The 5,100-nt window shown below is 38.5% G+C and overlaps 1 pseudogene; it reads right to left on the bottom strand.

Annotated features, from left to right (window-relative positions):
• Positions 1–2,709: 2,709 nt before the first annotated feature.
• On the bottom strand, positions 2,710–4,857 carry LOC109260371 (zinc finger protein 131-like; annotated as a pseudogene).
• Positions 4,858–5,100: the final 243 nt, after the last annotated feature.

Here is a 5,100-nt window from a genome sequence, read left to right as displayed (position 1 = left end):
CTTTTCAGACATTAAACAACAGAACTCATTGGATCATGATCCCTGAAGGGAAGCAAATGAGTTGAGCCTGATGACCATGCTGGCTTTTTGCCCAGGGGCACATCCCCAAACAGACAGCAGAGAGAGATGTTCCAAGTGTTTCATAATGTTCTAGTGGGTTGATGAGATGGAGATCAGGGGTCAGGGACTTCGAAGCTGCTGGAAGTTACAGAGTAGAATTCTGGAAAGGAGGAATTTATACAGGAAAAGAGCTCCACAAATCTGAAGATGGATTTCTATAAATTTTGCTGAGTATGGGGAAATCAGTCCATCAAATGAAAGCTCCAAGAATTTGGAAAATTGAGTAACTGGGAAACTCTGAGCTGAATGGAACCCAGAACTCCTCCAGGAATGGAAATCATTTGATTTTTCCACCAGCCAGAAGAAAGAGCCCTTGTTGATGGTTTGCAGACATTCAGTAAAAACCCCATATGAGCTCTGCTTCAATAGTGGGAATAATCTACTCCTGAAGAATACTGTATAAGTACCTTCAAAAACTTAAGACAATCTTTGAGCCCTTCAGACTAAATTGCAAATAACTTGATTGCCTATCAGAAAAGCCCAAACTCTTTAAATAAAAACAACACAATCCATGAACTAATAACATAAAATTTATTGTCTAGCATCTAATGAAAATATCAGTGGACATACTAAAAAGCAGGGAAAAATTAATCAGGAGAAAAGTCAGTTAATAGGAACAGACTCAGAAATAATGCAGACAGTAGAATTCGAATGCATGTTAAAAGAGAAATTATAAACATTTTCAAGAATTTAAAAGAAAACATGAATAGAGGAAGGATAGTAAAGGTACACACACACAGAGACATCAAATAAAATGAAAAGTCAACAGTAGATTAGACTCTGCAGAAAAAAAAAATCTGCACTTCACAGAATAGACACTTCAGAACAAATCATCAATAAACCTAAAGACAGAAATATAAACTTCCCAAAATTAAGCCCATAGAAAGAGACCACAAGAGAATAATATCAGTGAGTTCTTAGATAAATAATCTAAATATATGTAATTTGACTCCACAAATGATACAAGAGAAAGAAACATGAAAAATATTTGGAGAAATAATAAAAAAAAATCTTTGCAAATTTGATGAACACTGTAAACTCACAGGTGTAAGATATTCAATAAGCTTCAAGCAGGATAAACATGATGAAAACCACATCTTGACACATTTAAAAAATTATCAGAAAATCTTAAAAATAGCAAGAGAAAAGGACACATTACATACAAAGGGACAAAGAATTACAACAGACATTGTATAAGATACTGTACAAACCAGAAGACAATAAACCCCATGAAAATTTCTTTCTTTCTTTCTTTCTTTCTTTCTTTCTTTCTTTCTTTCTTTCTTTCTTTCTTTCTTTCTTCTATTTTATTTTCCAAGTAATACTGGTTAAACGCACCTACTTTGAAGCCCACAGTTTAGCACTCTTATTTGTATGGTTTTAAAAGTTATAGCACAAGATCTTTACATTAGGATCAGAGAAAAAGATTCATTCAAAACAAAACCTGACATATACATATTTTTCTTTGTACTTTATTTTAAATGTATTAATTTTTAAATGATGCTCCTCTTTTCTACATATGGTGGTAAAATACTAATGCAACTTTTTACCAAAAAAAGTTGAAGACAGATATAAAGGAATTTTCCTATTTGGAAATGGCCCTTCAGTTGCCATTAAATAAAATTTCTCAATCTAACTTACCAAGAAAAAGAATCAGTAGTTGCCACTATAAGCAAAAACATAAAGTACTAGAGTATCACCTACATTGCTCCTTACAACACATACTTTGAAAGAATAAGAGACACGTTATAGAAGTTTAGTTGGTTTTGAAAAGGTACAAGGGTGTGCTTTTTTTTATGTTCTTGAAATGTCACCACCTCTGTTTCTGTTGCTGAGATGACATCTGTGACTATCAGTATAGACAAGAAGTTTGTTCGAACTAAAGAAGGACAGGGACGTCTGGGTGGCTCAGTCACTTAAGCATCTGACTTCCACACAGGTCACAATCTTGGGGTTCATGAGTTCATACCCCATGTCAGGCTCTGTGCTGACAGCTCAGGGCCTGGAGCCTGCTTCAGAGTCTGTCTCCCTCTCTCTCTGCTTTGTCCCCACTTGTACTCTCTCTCTCTCTCTCTCTCAAAAATAAATAAAACATTTAAAAAAAGTAAAGAGGGCCAGAAACCAACATCTAACTGCACAGTAACAATGTATTTTTCTTCATGCAGCCTTGTGTTTACTATACATTCAATGTTCTAACATGATTTAGAATACATAAACTTGTCTTCTAATGATTTCAGGTTTGATTTTATAACATGGAAAACATCTGAGAAAGAACATGACCTGGGAAAGAGAGAAGGGAGAAACCATTATCACGATGAAAATACATTCATACCCAGCTGTACCATAAGAATATAATCCATTGAAGTTTCCAGAAATAATACTTCTCAAAGCTTCCCATGCACTTATGGGAAAGATCCCTCCTGTGTGGCATTAAATGGGGGAGGGGTCAGTTTGTTTCAATAGAAACAGTTCACAACAGAAAAGATTTTAACATTGGTCCATTTGTCTGTTAGCTTAAGGACAGTCACATTGCCCATCATCAATTCAAAAACCCAACACATAAATTAAAAAAAATATTCATTTGTTATTTCATTCTAAAACAGGCACAGGTACTCTGTTTTCATTCTCTGCCCTTTCAACTTGGGAATCGACTGTTGGTTTGGTCTCTAAACCATCAGCATCTTTGAAGGCTTCTCTGGCAGCCTCAACAGCATCTGCTTGGATGGGCTCTCTCTCCTCCTGGTTCATGATTTCAGGGGTCACTTGTTCCAAATTAGCTTCTAGAAGTTCAGTTTGTACTTCCTCTGGCATCTGATTTACCCATTCATTCAGCTGCTCCACAGATACTTCAGTACGTTCTTCAGTCTGAATTTGACCCGGTTCTAGATAACCCACCTGGACCTGCCCTGGAAGTTCACTCATCTGTGAATCATGCACTTGGCTGTCCTGGAGCAGATCGGGATGGACCTGTTCCACAGTGACTTGTGCTGAATCCACACATTGAAAGCAATGGTAACATATTCCCCTTCCCAACTTGTTCTATAATAGTCATTAATCATGGGGTTCAGTTTGCATGCGTGTTTCTACTGAAATAACTTTGGTTACTAGACACTCTGAAATACTGTGAGTATTACCCAGATGCCTCCTTAATTCATTTCCTTGCATAAACCACAAGTCACATAGACTGCAATGGTGGGGTTTATCTCCAGTGTGTATTACAAAATGATCTTTGAACTGGTCCCTGTTGTTAAACACATTGTTACGGACCTGACATTGTTAAAGCATTTTCTTCCATTTTTGTGTCCCCACTCCAGTTTGGCACACAGTCAGGTGACATTTGAGGATGCCATTTCTGGCAGATCGTTCATGACAATTTGGACATTCACAAGGTGTTTCACCTGCATGTTTTCAGAGACGTTCTTTAAAATGTCCAAAGTGGTCACATTGTTTCTCATAGTATTGACACATGTGAAATTTTCCCCCAGTCCTTTGCTGCATACTGACTCCACCTTCTCTGAGGTGTTAACAGTTGAGTTGCTGTCTCCACATGCTCTCCCAGCGATACCTTTTATTGCATATTTCACACTTGAGGCTCTCAGTGGAGTGTGGTTTCAGTGTTCATTAAAATGGTAAAATGATTGTTGGGTCTGGGTAGCTCAGTCGGTTAAGCATCCGACTTCAGTTCAGGTTATGATCTCATAGTTTGTGCATTTGAGCCCCGCATCTGGCTCTGTGCTGACAGCTCAGAGCCTGGAGCCTGCTTCGTATTCTGTGTCTCCCTCTCTCTCTGTTTCTCCCCCTGCTCATGCCTTGTCTCTCTCTCTTTCCTTCAAAAATAAATAAAAACATGAAAAAAATTTAAAAATGGTAAAGTGGTTTAAATGAACAATTACATTTCTCCCAAGGGATCGAGTCTTTCACATGTGACAGCTGAAATTCCACAATTTACATACCTTCTACTGGTTTGCTTGTGGGGTCAGATGTACAACCCTCTTCTTTAATCTGCTCTTTTCTATCACCCAGATGGTACTTTCATCATAATATCTGCCAACAGAGCTAGGGTGGAATCATCAGAAGAAGCTGTGCTCTGATGTACTTTATAGACTGCTTGGCACAAGCCACTTCCTCCAACATTTCAATGCCTTCATGTTCCACCTCGATTGTGCCTTCAGCAACCTCCAATTTCAATAGGTTCTGACTCTGCAGATGGCAATGACTCAGTGATAACATTTGAAGTTTCTGCAATCTCTCTCTCTCTCTCTCTCTCTCTCTCTCTCTCTCTCTTTCTCTCTCTTTCTCTCTCTCTCTCTTTTGCCTCACTTTTTCCTGTGGTATTTTCCTTTAGGGGAGCTTAGTTTTCTTTGTTCCTGACTTCAAAGGCTTTGATAGCTTCTAGTGTTTGTAGAAACTCTGCTGCTTTCTATACATCATTGGTCTCCTCTTCTCTTTGTATCATCAATTTTTCTGTATATGTGAACTCAATTAAATGATGGAGGCCATTTTACTAACAAGTTTAACTTCCACTAAAGGTTCCTGAGTAAACTCCTGAAAGAATTTGTAGAAGAACTTACTGTAAGTAGCCAAAACGGCCTTGTGGGCCTTAAAATCATGTCTGTCGGCAATCAGGGTGATGTTAGTAAACTGATCTTTGTCTCATTGTTCATTCAATTGGCCCATGATCATTTTTTGATGTTCTGGAAACTCCTGAAGGTGTTGCATCATCTCTTGGGCCTCCATGGCCATCAGGTTGCTCTAGATCTTAATCTGCCCTCTCACCTCTAGGGCCCTCAGAGCTTTTTCCCTGCTCTCCCCTCTCTGGGTGAATCTAAATCTTACTGTTCCCTACCCCTAAACAGCTCCTTGCCCTCCATCACCTCCCAAGTGCCTGGGCCCTGCCTCTGCTGATCTGGCTGGGGCTGAAAATGTCTTTTAAAAATAACAGCCAAGTATTTTTTTCAGAGGTGAGATAATTAAATGCCA

This window comes from Panthera pardus, unplaced genomic scaffold, assembly GCF_024362965.1.
Source record: "Panthera pardus isolate Hobbes unplaced genomic scaffold, ASM2436296v1 HiC_scaffold_12, whole genome shotgun sequence".
Lineage (NCBI taxonomy): Eukaryota > Metazoa > Chordata > Mammalia > Carnivora > Felidae > Panthera > Panthera pardus.
Note: the sequence above shows the minus strand (reverse complement) of the source record. Positions and strands in the feature narration are given on the sequence as shown.